The sequence below is a fragment of the Cynocephalus volans genome, chromosome 3 (assembly GCF_027409185.1).
Source record: "Cynocephalus volans isolate mCynVol1 chromosome 3, mCynVol1.pri, whole genome shotgun sequence".
NCBI classification, from domain to species: domain Eukaryota; kingdom Metazoa; phylum Chordata; class Mammalia; order Dermoptera; family Cynocephalidae; genus Cynocephalus; species Cynocephalus volans.
In genome coordinates, this window is record NC_084462.1 from 83,483,098 (window position 1) to 83,502,973 (window position 19,876).

Below are 19,876 nucleotides of genomic sequence, written 5' to 3' on the forward strand. Positions count from 1 at the left end.
CCGGCATGCGGTGCGGCACCCCGCCGGCTGCCGCTTCTCGGCTGCGGACGCCTGCGAGCAGGTTGTTGTTTTTATGAAAGCGTCACTGACGCCCGGGCTGCGACTGCCTCCACCGTGACAGTCGGCGCAGTCGGGCAAGGTGGCGCTGCCCCCTCAGGTACGGTCCTCGATGGGTTTAGACCCCTGGAGAGGGTTAGACTGTGGGGGTGTGGGGAAAGGGGTGCGGACGGTCTTTGGCCGGCACCCCCGGCTCGGCCGCCTCGCGGAGGCAGTGGCAGGGTCTCCCTCCAGGCTGGGACTGTTGGGGTGGGGATTTGACCCCTGGCGCGCGCGCCGCACTGGCGACCTTCTCGGGCCGCGAATTCACAGCCCCTGGGGCCCGAGCCAGCCCCCGAGGCGTCCGGTCCAGTGGTCCTGGAGTCTCCGATCCCCGCGTGCAGTCCCCGCCTGTGTGCCAGGGGTAGGGGGAGCTGGTGGCTCTGGGGACCCACCTCCCTTCACTGGGCGGGCTTGGGCGCTTCTCGGTTCTGACTGACGAGAATCCATATGGTAAGATGTGCGTCACTCTGCCGGGTTTTCTGCCGGCGGATCTTTTTTTGGTGACGTTTGAGCCCCGTGATGCCAGGAGTAGAAAGATTAAGTATTGATAACGCAGCTGAGATTTCTGCTCGTACGCGCCAGCCTAGTAATGATCACAGCCCCTCTCTACCCTTCTTCCTTTCCACGGGCCCCTTTTAGCGTTGTCCTGAGTCGCAGCTGTACCACCCAATGCCTTGTGCGCGTCACATGTCCATCTCTGTTTGCCATTGGAAGCGCCAGTTTTAACGAACTCAGTGTTTTGTTGAGTCGTGAAATTTTCACTGCTTCGCTCTAGCTTTTTTAATAAAAAGAGTGGCGCTTTCTTGTAGCCAGAATAGGGAACTACTTTAGCACTGCAAAATTTAGGAGATTTGCCTACTTCCAGTAACTTCACATCCACTCCACGGAATAGTGCTTGAAATGCCATTAATGCATAATATTTTTGGCTTAACGCTTGAATATTATTAGGTCCCACATTTCTCAGGAAGTGTTTATCACACAGAGCCAGTGCGAATGGTTTACTGTGTTTTCCTGAGCTCAGGTTATATAAGGAAGGGACAGAGAAAACGAGGATATTATTTTAATGCTTATTTTTTTAACCCTTTTACACTTAAGGATGGAATGCCAGGCAATGAAGCTATTAAAATTGTTCCCACATAATATTTAAGGTTGTGGGAAATACTCGTTTTAAAATGAAAACAGATTAAAAAATAGTGTACAGTAATTGCAATTTTGTAAACTAAACCATAGAACGAGAAGTGATAATATTTCTATTAGAGATAAGACTCAAAGGATATTCACAGTTGTAAAAGTGATCAGATAGTGAAACTACAAATGTTTTTTTCTTTATACTTTTCTGTATTTTTCAGATTTTCTGAATAAAAAACTTAATTTTAAAAAAGGATGCAGCAATTTCAATTACACGGACTCTAAACATTATTTTAAAAAGCAAACAAGTAACAACAGTAAAAAAATGGGCAGAGTCCCTGTTGCTGCATCCACAGACTATATGAATTTTAAGGTAAATTGGGGAGAATGGACAAGAAATGCATTAGTTAGACTAGAAAGAATAAAAAGCAGTTAGAGCAATAATTCTTAGCATCGAGTACTATGTTTTATATGTCTGATATTGGATTATGTTTATTTTTGTTTTATTTTCTATCATGGTTATTATGTTGGATACGGATGGATAAGTAGCATAAGTCATTAGCCCACATTTTGTTTTCTGTTTTAAAGCAAGGGCCACATTGTTCTGCCATAGGAATACTCTGTAGTTTTGCTATTATCAGCTTTAAAAAATTAGAGTTTACCTCAGTGCCAAGTGTCTATTAACTCTTAGAAAAATATTTATTTTGAAGCTTTTTTTGTAGTTTTTCAGGCTGTAGTATTCATACTTTATTTTTTAGGTTGTCTTTGGAGCTTGCCTTCTCAAGTTTCAATTTCTTTCAAATATTTTCTACCTTTTAATTTTATGTATTTTGTGTACTGTGTTGGCTCATTATATTATGTTTTGGGTCCATTCACAGGGCATAAGAAACATTCATAATTGATTAACATGTCTGATTTACTAATTCTTTCCATAGTATTGTTGTCAAGGTTCTGTAATTGTATTCTTATCCAATAAATAAAGATTTTTTGAAAAAGAGGTGAATATGAACTGCTAAAATCACGGTAGTAGTAGTAGTTTCTGAACATGTTAAGAACATGGATACAGCAGCAAGGCCTGTTAAGCCCCGGATATCTTAAAACAGAAAATGCAGACTCATCTAACAATGCAGAACTACTAGAGGCTGAATTGTTTTTGTGTTTATGTGTGTGGTTAAGGTGAGGAAGTTGCCATATTCTAAGTGGTAACTATCATATTTTCAAGAATTTTCTTCCTGGTAGTTGTGCAGTTTTGACTAGAGTAAAACAGTTTAGTGTAAGTTGGTTTCAAAGGTCATTTCTGGTGTGTTGCATCAGATAAATTTGACCAAATCATCTTTCAGTTTGAGTCCTAAAGTTATGCATTTGAAATGTGATGACAATATGATATATACTTTTTGACTGGGAAGTTTGATGAAGTAAGTCAAATGGGGGCTATATTTGATTTCTTGTTAGCACTTGGCTTTTTCTAGGTTGAAGGAAACCTGGCTTCTCTCCTGACTGTGACTTTGCACTCTGCTGCATTGAAGGTCCTGAGCCTGCAGTGTGCTTCTATGGTTGGGATTTTAATTTTGGTTTTGATTTGTTTTGATCTCTTGTCTAAAAGTATAGGGAAAATCATTAGTCTGTTAACAGTAGAAAGTGGCTATTGTTTTTAATGTTCTAAAAATGAGACTTTTAAGTGGATTTCATGAACATTGTGAGACTACATTGAATATGAAATCCTAGGTCCTCTGAGAGACACATTGCATGTATAAGTATTGGTCTTTGGGCCAAAGAAATAGTTTAGTTTAGATGTCTCCTTCTGGGGAAGTCAGCCCTGGCTATTAGAGCATCTGACCCTTGAGATCAACTTCAAGTTAGAGTGACATAAAGAACATTCAAGTAAAAAAAGTCTATTAGAAACTTAAGAGTTTTAAGGACTTTATCAGTGTAAATGTAAGTGAAAGTAAAAGGCAAAGAAATATATATTATGGGTTGGTAATGGCTACATATATAATTAGTTGATAACTGAACATCTTTACAAACATTTCATCTAGTATTACTAGTAGAAAGTAACAATGGATGCACATTTATCTATTCTGTAGTAAGGTATGCAGACTCTAGCAAATGGAAAATAATAAAAATGTATAAAATCCCTTTCTTTCCAGCTTTCCTTCTCAAATGAAAAGTAAACAGCTGTAAGAAAATTAGGGCTCATTATTCTTTTATGAAAACAATGTTTAAAATAAACAAAAAATATATAATAAGTGTATATTTTTTAACAAGTAAAAGCAAATTATCTTGTTAAAAATTTGAGAATAGAAGAAAACAAAGCAGGAACCGAGTAGTTTTACTTATTTATCTATAAAAGGGAGAAAAGCCACCAGGAACTTTTAGTGCCCAAGTGAGGGCTGTATATAGCTATGTTAAGTTTATATATCTGTTAGCCTTTTCAGGCTTTTCCAAAATTAAGATATAACAATCGTGGAAAGTTAGGATTTTTCTCAGAATGAGAATACCAAGTGAAACGAATATTTCCATACTAGCAGCTATCTTAATTTTTCCTGAGGGATTTGAATTCATGTTATTTACTCACTTTGAAAACTTTTTATCAAAGGCGTGGTTTCTCTTAGATTGAGGAAATTATCTTCAAATATGGAAGTAGTTGCTTTTGTTTCCCAATTTGAGGGGTATTACATTATAGAAGGAAACTTGCAGAGCAATTGGCTTGTGGAGTAATTGTGTATTGACTCACTTCTGTTGCAGAATTTTTCTAGATCAGAAGGTTAATCTGTATGTTACAGAATTACTGCCTCTTTCTGGGCATGGATAAAGTGAAATTATTCCTCCTTTTCTAGATTTGTCCAGATATCTATTAGTGATTCTTCAATAGAATTAGGAGAGCCTACATTCTATGGATGGCTTATCTTTGCATTCACTTTCATGATGAATATAACCAAAAGTCAGGGCAGCCATAGGACCCACGTCTTAGTGCTGTAATTGCTGTGCTGTAGATTCAACAATTCATCAAGAGTAATGGATTAAGATGTCAATTCTTGTTTTTTCTCTTTTTTTGGTGGCTGACTGGTTGATCTGCTGACCAGTAAGGGGATCCAAACCCTTGACCTTGGGGTTAGAAGTCTGCACTCTAACTAGTTGAGCCAATCAGCCATCCCTCCTACCATCAATTCTTCACAATAAATTTCTGATACCTCTAGGTAGTAAACATTTTAATATGACCCCTTAGGGCCGAGCCCGTGGCGCACTCGGGAGAGTGCGGCGCAGCGACGCTCCCGCCGCGGGTTCAGATCCTATATAGGAATGGCCGGTGCACTCACTGGCTGAGTACCGATCACGAAAAAGACCAAACAAACAAACAAACAAAAAAATATGACCCCTTAATTCTTTTAATTTGTCTTGAAGAGACTAGTTATGCAGGAGATGCTTGGATTTGTATCTGTCATTCACTGTACTTAAAATTGGGTGTTGTCTTTTCATTTTAAAAATGTTTTTTTCTACTGTTTATAAAAGCAATAAATACTCAATGAAAATTTAGCAGGCACTTTACATGTAGTTTTAAGGTTTTTGGTTTTAATATATTGCTTTACAGATGAATATAAATGAGATTTTATTATACATATTTTCTGATTTGCTTTTTTCATTTAATATACTAGTGATGTCTTTTCATATCAAGACATGTTGATCTACTTTATTTTTTATGGTTGATACATATTCATAACTTATTTTTAATAAATTTACACTTGGTGAACCCTTTTCTTTCTAATTTTATATTATAAAAATTGTTACATTAACCATTCTTATATATGTGGGTATTTATTTTCATCCTCATGTATTTTTATCAGATAAACTCCTAGAAATGAAGTTCATAGGTCACAGAGTATCTGCCTGTAAAATTTTGATAGTTGTTGCAAAATTATCTTCAAATGTATAATAATATACAAGATGTTCACAGTGCCTATTTTCCCATATCTTCTCTAACCTAATTAACCTGTTTAAACTCTGTTAGTTGGTTAGGCCGTTCCTTTGAATCATTTTATGTATTTAAATCTTTGAGCCATATTTTTACCAAGTTGTCTTATAAGTTTTATGAAGCCTTATATTAATAATACTGATCTCTAGGCTGGCTGGTTAGCTCAGTTGGTTAGAGTGCAGCTTTATAACACCAAGGTCAAGGGTTTGGATCCCCTGTACCAGCCAGCTACCAAGAAAAAAATAATGCTGATCTTTTACAAGGCAAACAAGAGATGACATCATTCTGAAAGTCTTGTAGCATCAAATTTACTAAGTTTAGTGGAGGCTCTGATTCCTGAGTGATGCGACTTGACAAAAAACTGATCTTTTTTTCCTTTGGGTGGCAGGAGAGGGAGAACAATGAAATTGGCTTTCTTTTTATCAAAAGCGTTTTATAAGTATTTCTTCCATTCTCCACCTTCCACGAAACTATAGGAAGCTTTCGTGGTGTACTTTTAGTGACCAAAATGGCAGCCAGCACAGTTTTCATATTCAGAATTGTCTTGTCAAATCTTTTGTCTCTTTGTGCTGCTTGGAAAGCAGCTTAATTTGGATTTTTGCTTGGTGAAAATATGTTGCAGATTTATCTGCTTGTGACAGTTTAAATAGTCCTACAGGAACTTAGTCTTTTTCAGGTAAATGGTTTACCTGACCATTCTGGTTCATAAGTCTTGGAATCAACTTCTGCAACCAGGATAGTACTTTTGTTTCCCACAGCACAAAGGCCTAGTGGGTACTAGGCACTCCTAAACTAGGTTTATTTGTCAGATTTAGGGGACTGGAATAAGGTCAACATCCTAGCCATTGTAGGAGGGTTTGAAAGGACTCTTAAGATCAGACTGGAAAAAAGAAAGCTATGCTCTGAAAGTTTTTCACAGTGAACAGGATTGAAGATCACTTTTCTTCCTGAAAGAGGCACATTCCTCCCCATTTAAGTCCAGAAGTATTTATGTCAAAATACTTTTTTTGAATGTGAATTTATGCCAGGTTATCATAAAACACAGTGACAATAACAGTCTCAGATGTTTACTTAGAACAGTAAAAGTCACTATTTTCATTGTGATAAAACCCATCAATGCAAACATTCATTAATAAGGAAATGAGTAAAGTATGATAAATATAACAGTACATTACATGGTCATTAAAGTCATTTTTGAATTTTTTTATTTTTTTAATTTTAATTTAATTTAATTTAATTTATTTTTTTTAAAGATGACTGGTAAGGGGATCTTAACCCTTGACTTGGTGTTATCAGCACCACACTCTCCCAAGTGAGCCATGGGCTGGCCCCTGAATATTTTTTAAAACATTAAAGAAAATTTAAACAAATGGAAAAAGTAAGGTACAAAACTCTTTGACCTCAAAGTTTATATAAAATGATTGGGAGGATGTGTCTCAAGTGTATTTATTTATTTACTTTTGGTGGCTGGCTGGTAAGGGGATCCCAGTGCTTGATGTTGGTTTTATCAACACCATGCTCTTAACTGAGCAACCGACCAGCCCCCAAAATTCTTTTTTTCTTTTTCTTTTTTGGTGGCTGGCTGGTATAGGGATCCAAACCGTTGACCATGGTGTTAATGACACCACGTCCTAACCAACTGAGCTATCTGGCCAGGCCTCCCAAAATTCTTAATGTGGAATATCAGGCCATCCTTACATTTTGAAATCCACACCTAACCCTTTTCTCACTTCCCTCCCCGCTTCTCCCCTGCTGTAATTACTTTACGTGAGGTTCTTAGAACATGGGTTTCCTGTTGTGCTTTCTACTTTCTCTACCTTCACTCTCCGTCTCCTTCAACTAGATAATTTGAATTGCTTTCAATTGAAGGCCCAATTCACTTCTCTTGAGTTGCAGACAGGCATTGCCTCTTAAAGATCTTATTTATCAGTTTCATTTTGATTCTTTAATGAATTCAATTTGGTTTTCACCCCTAGGTGACAGTTCGTCTTTTTAACACTTAACATATCTGTGAGTGTTTTATTCCACTCAACTAAATCTCAGGTGTGTTCAGGCAGAAAAAGGATCGAAAACTACTCTGCTCATTTCTTATTCTTCACAGTTTGTTTTTAGTACCTCAAAGAGATCTTCCTTAGACACCCTATTTAAAATTCCAATTCTGGGCTTTTTGGTTAGCTCTTGGTTAGAGCGCAGCCTTGTAACACCAAGGTCATGGGTTCAGAGATCCCCCATACTCGCCAGCCACCAAACAGACAAAATTCCCCCTCCCACCCCCATCCCCCGTGCTTTCATTAGTTGGGATCTTAGATCCTTTGTCATTACTCAAATGAAGTCTTTTTCTTTTTTTGGAATTTATTAAATTTAATTTTTTTTTCTTGGTGGCTGGCTGGTATGGGGATCCGAACCCTTGACCTTGGTGTTACAGCACCACATTCTGACCAGCTGAGCTAACCAGCAGCCCAAATGAAAATCTGTTTTAAAGCAGTATTTTCATATCCTTTGGGCGAGATGAATGATCCAGAACCTTTGAGAAGTATTATAGAAATAGATTCTTTAAAGCTGTCCTGACTGGGGGTGGCCCGTGGCTCACTTGGGAGAGTGTGGTGCTGACAACACGAAGTCAAGGATTAAGATCCCCTTACCAGTCATCTTTAAAAAAAATAAAAATAAAATAAAAAAATAAAGCTATCCTGACTGATTCTCTTATGTTTGATCACATTGACAGTACAGCAGCACTTGGGGAGCATTTGCCTACAACCCATTGGTTGCCTTACTTCGGAATTGTAGACGTGTGGGAGAATAATGCCCCCATTCTTCTCCGTCATGTCTAATTCTAGAAGATATGGTGATGGAAACTTTACCTTTTCCATAGTAAAATGTAGGTCCTCAGGAATGATGAGGGGGACAGTACCATCATATCAGGTAACATTCTAGTTGTACTGTATGAGGTAAAATTAATATTGTTGCTGTGTTATTCTTACAAGTGTTGACAGCTGCATGTAGAGTGTTTTAAAATGACATGGTTAACCCATAACTCTCCCCTAAATTCAGTCTCCAGCCCCCTACTTGATGTTTGCAGTTGGATGTGATAATAGCTATCTCAAATTTAACATGCCCCAAACCAGTTTACTGATTTTCCTCTCATAACATGCTCCTTTCAAAGTCTTCCTGTCTCAGTGGCCCTTCTATTCTTGTATTTGCTGAGGTCAGTAGTCATCCCCCATATTCAATACATCAGGAAATCCTGTTGGCAGTACCTTCAAAACATATGTATAATCTGTCCACTGTCTGACTTCACTGCTACCATCCTGGGCCAAACCACAACTATCTCACATGTATTATTTTGGTAGCCTTGTAAATGGTCTTCCTGCTTATTTCTGCTTTTGCTCCCCTACAGTGCTGTTTCAGTAAGGCAGCCAGAGTGATGTGATTCCTTTCTTCAAAACTCTTTTGTGACTTGTAGTTTTCTCTCAGAGGAAAAAGGTAAGGCCCTACACAATCTGTTTCGGCCCTTATTCTATTATCTCTTCCTCTCATCTCCTCTCCTTCCAGGCCATTTCACTCCACCCACACAAGCATCCTTACTGTTTTCTCAGAGACACAGGCTTGATCTCAACTTTGTACCTGCAGTTCCTTTGATTTTAAAGGCTCTTCCCCCAGTCAACTGTATAATGGTTCCCTTACCCATTCAAATCTTTGCTCAAATATACCTTCTTTTTTTTTTTTTTTACTTTTTATTGAATCAAAATTGATTATACATATTTTTTGGGATCAACGTTGAGATATGTTGATCAAATCAATGTTACTAGAATATATATTGTTACAAATCATAATTATTCTTTTTTTTTTTTTTTTTTTTTTTGTCTTTTTGTGACCGGCCACACCGTGCTCAGCCAGTGAGTGCACCAGCCATCACTTACATAGGATCCGAACCCGCGGCGGGAGCGCTGCCGCGTTCCCAGCGCCGCCGCGTTCCCAGCGCCGCACTCTCCCGAGTGCGCCACGGGGTCGGCCCACAAATCATAATTATTCTTTATGCCCCTTGTCCAATCTCTCCTCATCCTCCTCTCCTTCCCCCCTAATTACTCTAGATTGCTTCTCTCCTGAAAGAATAATGGTTACTCTGTTGACTTGTTGCCTAGATGATCTGTCTAATGCTGAGAGGTGTGGTCAGGTCCCTCAATATTATCATAGAGCAGATGTTTCTTCTCTCACTCTGAAATGGGCTTTGGGGGGAGAGACATCCTCCTCTTTTCTTTATCTCTGCTGGTGACTCCTTGTGCCAATGCACTCCAGTGGCTGGCGGACCTTCTGCATGGTGGTTGTGTCTAGCTGCTTTCGTGGCAGCTATGGTTATGGTGGTGGCTGTGGTGGGCCACCCACATGGAGGTGATGTTTTTGGCATGCTCCTTGGTGCTGGCGGTATGCCTGGCTGTGGGGAGTGTCTGGTCCCTAGCCCCATCCCTTGGGTCCTAGGGTGGGCCCCGAGGTGCTGGTGTGGTGTGCCTGGTTCTGGGAGGGGGGAGGTCCAGTCCCTGGCTCCATGCCTCATGTCCCCTTGCGGGCCCCAAGGCACTGGTGGTGTGCCTGGACTGGAACTGAATTTTTGTCCTTTGCTTACTTCTTAAATGGGTGAACTTCCTGTGGGAACCAGTACTTGAGCTGTGTGGTTGAGCTAAATGGCTGTTTTGCTGCTGTTTCCCTAGGGAAGGCTTTTTGTGCAGCTCAGGGTTTAGTGTTGACCTTATAGATACTTCCAGCTCTCCAGAGACTGATGCTCATGGGTTTTGTAGAAACTCTGATCTTGGCCTGAGTTTTTTCATCAAACTGCACACCATGCAATTCTGCATTCCCAACCAATCTCCTCTGAGCGGTCCTGCACTGATTGGGGGGCGGATCAGCTGTCCTTGCTGTGTTCCGGTGTTCTCTGTGTGGGCCCCTCTCCCCCACCACCCGTGCTCCGAACACTTCCCAGGGGACGGGCCCTGCGCCGGTCCCTTGGGATGACTCACTGGCCTCTGAGTGGCTCCCCTTTTACAGCTGTTCTGGCTCCTCATTCCTGCGTGGGTCCACAGGAACCTTATTAGTGGTCTTGCTGTCCTGGGAGCCACCAAGTCTCTCTTCGCCTGCCACCTCCAAGAAACCCCATCTGAAGGGCACAGCTGCGGCTTCTGCTGGCTGCTGCTCCATGTGCTCAGGAGCTGGAGCCTTAAAGCAGCCGCGGCCCGAAATGCGCAGAGCAGTTTTTTCTTTCTCTCTTCGTGGTTTCTCCTGCCTTCATGAACTCTGTATGTCTCTCCTCCTCTTCCCCTGAGCTCCAGAGGCCCCAGCTTGGCTGATGTTACATTTTAATAGATGTAAATTGGTTGATTTGTGGGAGAGAGTGACGTTGAAGACCGTCTATTCCGCCATCTTGACTGGAACCTCAGGCCTCAAATATACCTTCTTAGTGAAACTTCTCCTGACCATCCTTTTTAGAATTAAGTTCCTCCATCCCAGCATTTTAAATTCCCTTTTCCTGTGTTTTCTCCATAGCAGGAAGTATACCAACAAATATATTTTATATTTGATCTGTTTATGGAATGTCTCCAGTATGGTAGATAAAATGCACAGGATGGTTTTTTATTCGTGGCCTTGGTGTTATCAGCACCACACTCTACCAAGTGAGCCACAGGCTGGCCTTCTAAGTCAAGGACTTTTGACTTGAACGTTTGGTGGCTTTTGCTTGCAGCCATATTGTTTCTGGCTATAATGCTATTCTCTGAGATATCAGAAACAGGAGGAGGAGCAGGCAGGTGATTTCAGTTTTGTAGATGTTGTGTTTGAAATACCTGCGAAACCTACAGTGGACATCAAAAGCAATTGGGAATATATGGCTGAAGATTTGGTTTAAGAAACCATCCTGAAGAAAAAAAGGAAGCCTGAGTCTAAAAAGTGCTTCAAGTATGTTGTCTTCACAAATTACAGAAACTGTAGTTTAGCGTGAAAACTGTACAATTTCTTATGCCTTTGTAACTTTCTGTTAAACTCTACGTATTTCTAAATTACCGTTAGTAAAACCCTTAAAATGAGAAGGGTTTATGCATTTCCCTGCCGTAATACCTTTTGCCACCTTTAGCTGGAATGAAGTATTGTCTTGGAGCCTGTTGTACATTTAAGAATAAACTTTTGTGAAAAAAGCAAGAAAGAAATCATACAGTAGCTTGCACAAAAACAATTTAGACTTGTGTCAGTAACTGCTGTCATCAGCCAGAAATGTTTACCTTTTTTAATTGAATGTTTAATATGTGTCAATCACTGTACTTTGTGTTGGGAATATGTAATAGGATGATAAACAAGCATTTACAGCCAGCATTCTATTTTAATTACTAGATTAGGGAAAATACTAGAGTCTTTTAGGGATTGGGTGAGGGAATGGTTCATGCAGGAAGTGAGGAAGTGATGCATTAAATGAGATGAGCATAGGAGTTTGGGTTGAGGTAAGGGGATGGGCAACTGATCAGAATATGCAAAGCCCAAGAGTTGAGAGAAAGCCACTCCTTTTAGGGGAATTGGAAGGGTTAAGAGAAAAATGAGCTGTGAGAGGATGAGATGCTAGAGATAAAAGATTTTGTGAAAATATTAACATTTTTAAGGAATGACAATGAGATTATCATTTTAGCAGGATTTCTGGCTACAATGTGTAGGTTTAAATACCAAGGGAGTTTTGGTAGTCAGTGTGTCTAGAGTGGGCCAGAAAGTTTTTGTTTTTTTGCTTTGACAACAGCCAGATTAAAAGGGCCTGTGAATTTTCCTTATGCAAACTGTCTTGGTGAGAATCTTTTTTCTCATTTGGACTAGATGTCAATCTAGTCCTTCCCCCAAGCAAGTAAACAAAGAATTAAACAGGGCCTGATTAAACTGGGCTCATTGATTTGAGAAATTCAAGTATGAATTGTCCCAGTTAGCAGTGTATATTACTTTCTTTTGAAATGTTGTCTTTAAGTGTTTATTTCATCTCCTGAGCGGTTAGAGGATCCTTTTATTAGAAAACAAAAGCTAGGGACTACCAGTTTATTTATTTATTTGTTTTAAAGATGACCTATAAGGGGATAGGACTACCAGTTTAAATGGAAATTACCTAGAGAATAGGATACTTCAGCATATTAAATATCCCTGACCAGTAACCTGGAAGTTTTGGAGTGTTATTAAGAAAACAAAGCACAGGTAAATCTCATGGGGTGAAATGGAGCAGCAATGAGAATGTGAGCTACTAGAGGAGGTTAGGAGGTGGAAGGGCAAAGGGAAGTAGAGAAGTTTTCTCATGGTGAAGAAAGAATGCTTTTTAGGCTTTAGCTTATTTTCTCTATCTTAAAGCCCTACCTACATCTTGTTTCATACAGATAGAATTTTTTTTCCTGTCATCCAGTCACTGAAACCAGAAAACTGGGAGTTATGCTTCCTCCCTTCTATTGTTGGTTATTCCATCCTTTTAAAGTGTCTTCTCAAATGTCTCCTAAACCCTCCTTCCTTTTTTACCCTCTCCCCCTCACCAGTACTGGTTAAATTGAGGTGCTCATCTTTTTCACGGAATATTACATTGTTTCCTTGTATCCCGCAGGTCTAGGGGTCTTTAGTTGCTTCCCCATTCTAATATATGTTCTTTTGAAAATTCATATCTGATCTTTTAACATTCCACTCACTCATGGTAGAGTAATTCCCTTTTTTAGGACTTTCATATTAATGGGTGTTTTTTTTGCCTTTGTTCTTGCTGTGTGATGCTTTTCCCTGTCTCACTTGGGAATTCCTTCCATTGTCATCAGATCTTCAAATTTCTTTTTTAATGAGGAACCAGATCTTTATTTTTATGTAATATCTCAGTTTTTAAATTTTGGCAACTGTTAATTTAGTTTAAAAAAATACTGTCTAATTTGCAGCCTCATTTATAAAGCCTTCATTGACCATTCTCCTTTCCCCCTGTAAATTTAACTGCTCAGTCTTTGTGTGTTCCCATATGTGAATATGTAATTTTCAAATTATTATGAAACACAATTCTCATACAAATAAATTGTGATGTGTATCAAACATTTTTTTTTTAAACTCATGAAAACTGGTTCAATGAGAAATTGGGTTTTGTATAGTCAGTTTAATAAAGAATGTTGAGGTCGGGTTTCAAGATGGCGGTGGCTACGGCAGTTGGCGCTGAGTAGCTGAGGTGGAAAAGGCGGCCACTGGGCCTCAGGCAGCCGGGAAACTTGTGGACCTTCCTCTTGCCATCTCTTAAGGGAGGACCGCTGCTGGTGGCCGGTCGTGGGGGATGACCGCCACTTTGCCCCCGACAGGAGAGGCTGCCTCATTTACAGGCAACAGCTTTGAAGTGTGGAGCAGGAAAAGAACTGTTTCTTAGCTGCAAAAGCGAGTCTCGAAACAGGGAACACGGCGCCAGGGCTGCTGTGGATGCAGCCAGGATCCTGGAGGCCGGGGCCGCGCTGAAGGCGGCCAGCTGCCCTATTCAGGATTCGAGGTTTCAGGCTGGCATTAAAGAAGATTCCTGGGAGCGCCTGAGCCGCGCCGCGACTGCACATCCCGAGGCGGCAGCGGCCGAGAACGGGGAAGACGACAAACCAGAGACAGAGAGTGAACACCCGACCTGGCAAAACCCTGTGAGTGACCCCTGGCCCAGCTCTGTTCAGGGGGATTACGCCCACCTGGCTCCTGCCTGCATCACCAGACCACTCACCGCCCCGGGGCTGCCTCCATTTTCCCAGGTGCTAGCAGCTCCGCCCGGCTCGGCCCTCACTGAGCCTTCCCACTTCCTTGGCCCGGTGCGGGGCTTTCCGGAGCCTGCGGGCCAGCCTCCCCTCCCACTCCCTCCCTGGTTCTCTGGCGGGGCTGGTGGCGGGGGCGTCCCCGGCCAGTGTCAGGAGGGCAAGGAAGTACGGGCGGGCCGACTGTCATTCCACCACACCCTGGACTCCGGCCCCCGATAAACTTCCTGTTACTGGGAGGCAGATACTATCTCAGCGACCACCAGTTTGGAAAAAAGCCTAACGAATTTCTGGTTGGGAATAGTGTGGCAGGAGAGTTCCCAGGTCCGCTTGAACCTGCCGGAGAGCAGGCTGCAGGCGGGCACTAGACTCGGTTTATACTGGGGGGATACAAAGGTGAACAAGACCCGAGAAAGATCTACACAGTGCTACAAAGGCACCCAGAGAGACCGGTCGTCTGTGCCTAGCAGAAACCTGGTAGACTTCCTGGGCGAGGCGGTGCTGAGCAGGGTCTTGAAGGCCCAGCTGATAGAAGGAGGGCGCAGAAGACACGCCCAAGCCCAGCACAGTGCGCACAGAGTGGGGAGACGTGCGACCTGGGAGGCGGAGACTCGACAGAAACCACACACCTGGTGGGGTCTCCACTGCACGATGCAACAGGCTGGGCCAGAGCACACAGAACAGGGAGAAGTCCTGCACAGGAAGTGAAAGCTCAACAGAGATCACACACCCCGTGGTACGTGATCCACCAGCCCAGCAGAGTCCAAGCTGACCAGAAAGGTGGCTCCCCGGAGAAGCCCAAGACCCGAGGCAACCACACACACAAGGCACTAGAGGCCAACTGAGCAGTCATGGAGGGAGCCATACGAAATTGGCAACCACAGCAACATCCTAGTTAGTCATTAGTCTCAAACCTGTTGACTGTGAAACCCCCTGCCACAATGAATAAACACCAAAAAAAAGATACCAGAAATACAAAAAATCAAGAAAGTACACCACCAAAAGTTAATAAATTTCAAACTCTAGATCCTATAGAACAAGAAGCCCTTGAAATGACTGACAAGGAATTTCGAGTGATAATTCTAGGGAAACTGAATGAGATACAAGAAAACTCAGCTAGACATCATGATGAAATGAGGAAAAGTATACAGGATCTGAAAGAGGAAATGTACAAGGAAATCAATGTCCTGAAAAAAACTGTAGCAGAACTTGCTGAACTGAAGAACTTATTCAGCGAAATAAAAAACACAACGGAGAGTTTAAACAGCAGGCTTGTCGAAGTTGAAGAGAGAACCTCTGAACTTGAAGATGGGCTGTTTGAAATAACACAAGCAGACAAAAAGAAAGAAAAAAGAATCAAGGACATTGAAGAAAATCTGAGAGAGATATCAGACAACCTCAAGCGCTCAAATATCCGAGTCATGGGTATTCCAGAAGGGGAGGAAAACGGAGATTGCATTGAAAACATATTCAACAAAATAGTGGCAGAAAACTTCCCAGGTATAGGAAAAATCACAGATCTTCAGATCCAGGAAGCTCAACGATCTCCAAACGTATTCAACCCAAAAAGGCCTTCTCCAAGACATGTCATAGTCAAATTGGCAAAACTAAGAGACAAAGAGAGAATCTTAAAAGCTGCATGAGAGAAGCGTCAAATCACCTATAACGGAGCCCCAATCAGGCTAACATCAGACTTCTCATCACAAACCCTAAAAGCTAGAAAGGAATGGGATGATATTTTCAAAATACTAAAAGACAAAGATTGCCAGCCAAGAATACTCTACCCTGCAAGGCTATCCTTCCGAAATGAAGGGCAAATAGTATGTTTCTCAGACAAACAAAAACTGCAGGAGTTCACTACCACACGACCACCCTTACAAGAAATCCTCAAGGGAGTACTGGGTTTGATTCCTGAAAAATAACTACCACTGCCATAAAAACCCAAGAAAAATCAATACCCACTAGTATAATAAAAATGGCATTCATGAAGAGAAAACAAGCAAACAAAAACACTATCTACAACCTAAGGAACCAACAATCACAGAAACCAAACAGTAAATCAGAAAGCAAGGAACAAAAGATACCTAAGACAACCAAACAACCAATAAAATGCTAGGAATAAATCAACACCTTTCAATAACAACTCTTAATGTAAAAGGCTTAAATTCCCCAATCAAAAGACACAGACTGGCTGACTGGATCAAAAAGGAGGACCCAACTATATGCTGCCTACAAGAGACCCACCTCACCCATAAAGATTCACACAGACTAAGAGTGAAAGGATGGAAAAAGATTTACCATGCAAACAGAAAAGAAAACGAGCTGGAGTAGCTATTCTTATATCGGACAAAATAGACTTTAAACTAAAAACCGTGAAAAGAGACAATGAGGGACACTACTTAATGATAAAAGGACTGATCCATCAAGAAGACATAACAATCATAAATATGTACGCACCCAATGTTGGAGCAGCCAGATTTATAAAACAAACTCCATTAGACCTAAAGAAGGAAATAGACACTAATACCATAATAGCAGGGGACCTGAACACCCCACTGACAATATTAGAGAGATCATCTAGGCAAAGAATCAGTAGAGAAACACAAGATCTCAACAAGACTCTAGACCAATTGGAATTGGTAGATATCTACAGAACATTCCACCCAACAACCTCAGAATATTCATTGTTCTCATCAGCACATGGATCATTCTCCAGGATAGATCACATATTAGGTCACAAATCAAGTCTCAATAAAATAAAAAAAATTGGAATTATCCCATGTATCTGCTCAGACCACAATGGATTAAAACTAGAAATTAATAACAAACGAAACTCTGGAAACTATACAAACACATGGAAATTAAACAGCATTCTACTTAATGACATATGGGTCCAAGAAGAAATCAAGCAGGAAATCAAAAAATTTATTGAAACTAATGAAAACAATGATACATCATACCAAAACCCGTGGGATACTGCAAAAGCAGTATTGAGGGGGAAATTTATTGCATTAAACGCTCACTTCCCAAGAATGGAAAGATGGCAAGTGAACAACCTAACACTTCACCTTAAAGAACTAGAAAAACAAGAACAATCCAAACCTAAAGTTAGCAGACAGAAAGAAATCATTAAGATCAGAGCAGTACTGAATGAAATTGAAAACCAAAAAACAATTCAAAAGATCAATGAATCAAAAAGTTGGTTTTTTGAGAAGATAAATAAAATTGACAAACCATTAGCATGGCTAACAAAAAAAAGAAGAGAGAAGACTCAAATAACAAAAATTAGAAACGAAAAAGGCGATATTACAACTGATTCATCTGAAATACAAGGAATCATTTGAGACTAGTATAAACAACTATACACCAACAAATTTGAAAATCTGGAGGAAATGGATAAATTTCTGGACAGACACAAGCTCCCAAAACTGAACCATGAAGACGTAGAAAATTTGAACAGACCAATAACAATAAAGGAGATTGAAGCTGTTATCAGAAGGCTCCCAACAAAGAAAAGCCCAGGACCAGATGGATTCACAGCAGAATTTTACCAAACATTCAAAGAGGAATTGACACCGATTCTTTACAAACTATTCCAAAAGATTGAAACGGACGCAAATCTCCCAAACTCATTCTATGAAGCAAACATCATCCTGATACCAAAACCAGGTAAAGATATAACCAAAAAAGAAAACTACAGGCCGATTTCCTTGATGAATATAGATGCAAAAATCCTCACTAAAATACTAGCAAACAGAATACAGCAACACATACGTAAAATTATTCACCAGGATCAAGTGAGATTCATCCCAGGGATGCAAGGTTGGTTCAACATACGCAAATCAATAAATGTGATACACCATAGTAATAAAGTCAAACACAAGGACCACATGATCATCTCTATCGATGCTGAAAAAGAATTTGATAAAGTTCAGCACTCATTCATGACAAAGACCCTCTATAAGTTAGGTATAGAGGGAAAGTATCTCAACATAATTAAAGCCATATATGCCAAACCCACTGCCAATATCATCCTGAATGGGGAAAAGCTGAAAGCTTTTCCTTTAAGAAAAGGAACTAGACAAGGATGCCCACTCTCACCACTCCTATTCAACATAGTGTTGGAAGTACTAGCCAGAGCAATCAGAGAAGAGAAGCATATAAAGGGCATCCAGATTGGAAAAGATGAAGTCAAACTGTCCCTGTTTGCAGATGACATGATCCTATATATCGAACAGCCTAAAACCTCTACAAAAAAACTGTTGGAATTGATAAATGATTTCAGCACAGTAGCAGGATACAAAATCAACACACAAAAATCAGTAGCATTTCTTTTCTCCAATAGTGAACATGCAGAACGAGAAATCAAGAAAGCCTACCCATTTACAATAGCCACCAAAAAAATAAAATACTTAGGAATTGAGTTAACCAAGGGTGTGAAAAATCTCTATAATGAGAACTACAAACCACTGCTGAGAGAAATTAGAGAGGATATAAGAAGATGGAAATATATCCCATGCTCTTGGATTGGAAGAATCAACATAGTGAAAATGTCCATACTACCCAAAGTGATATACAAATTCAATGCAATCCCCATCAAAATTCCAAAGACATTTTTCTCAGAAATGGAAAAACTATCCAGACATTTATATGGAACAATAAAAGACCACGCATAGCCAAAGCAACGCTGAGCAAAAAAAATAAAGCTGGAGGCATAACACTACCTGACTTTAAGCTATACTACAAAGCTATAATAACCAAAACAGTATGGTACTGGCATAAAAACAGACACACTGACCAATGGAATAGAATAGAGAATCCAGAAATCAACCCACACACTTACTGCCATCTGATCTTTGACAAAGGCACCAAGCCTATTCACTGGGGAAGGGACTGCCTTTTCAGCAAATGGTGCTGGGATAACTGGATATCCATATGCAGGAGAATGAAACTAGATCCATACCTCTCACTGTATACTAAAATCAACTCAAAATGGATTAAGGATTTAAATATACACCCTGAAACAATAAAACTTCTTAAAGAAAACATAGGGGAAACACTTCAGGAAATAGGACTGGGCACAGACTTCATGAATACGACCCCAAAAGCACGGGCAACCAAAGGAAAAATAAACAAATGGGATTATATCAAACTAAAAAGCTTCTGCACAGCAAAAGAAACAATTAACAGAGTTAAAAGACAACCAACAGAGTGGGAGAAAATATTTGCAAAATATACATCTGACAAAGGAATAATATCCAGAATATATAAGGAGCTCAAACAACTTTACAAGAAGAAAACAAGCAACCCAATTAAAACATGGGCAAACGAGCTAAGTAGGCATTTCTCTAAGGAAGATATCCAAATGGCCAACAGACATAGGAAAAAATGCTCAACATCACTCAGCATCCGGGAAATGCAAATCAAAACCACATTGAGATACCATCTAACCCCAGTTAGGATGGCTAAAATCCAAAAGACTCTGAACAATAAATGCTGGCGAGGTTGCGGAGAAAAAGGAACTGTCATACATTGTTGGTGGGACTGCAAAATGGTGCAGCCTCTATGGAAAATGGTATGGAGGTTCCTCAAACAATTGCAGATAGATCTACCATACGACCCAGCTATCCCACTGCTGGGAATATACCCAGAGGAATGGAAATCATCAAGTCGAAGGTATACCTGTTCCCCAATGTTCATCGCAGCACTCTTTACAATAGCCAAGAGTTGGAACCAGCCCAAATGTCCATCATCAGATGAGTGGATACGGAACATGTGGTACATCTACACAATGGAATACTACTTAGCTATAAAAACGAATGAAATACTGCCATTTGCAACAACATGGATGGACCTTGAGAGAATTATATTAAGTGAAACAAGTCAGGCACAGAAAGAGAAATACCACATGTTCTCACTTATTGGTGGGAGC

General features: G+C 40.5%; 1 protein-coding gene across 6 annotated transcripts in view; it reads left to right on the forward strand.

Annotated features, from left to right (window-relative positions):
* Positions 1–21: 21 nt before the first annotated feature.
* The window catches only part of CCPG1 (cell cycle progression 1), a 44,132-nt gene continuing 24,277 nt past the window's right edge, over positions 22–19,876 (forward strand). For 4 of the 6 annotated variants that reach the window (XM_063089240.1, XM_063089243.1, XM_063089244.1 and 1 more), the window contains exon 1: positions 22–157. The gene's annotated coding sequence lies outside the window, so the exon portion shown is untranslated. Of the gene's footprint in view, positions 158–7,985; positions 8,120–8,594; positions 8,681–19,876 lie in introns of those variants that run through there. The other 2 variants (XM_063089241.1, XM_063089242.1) reach the window with 2 other exon arrangements.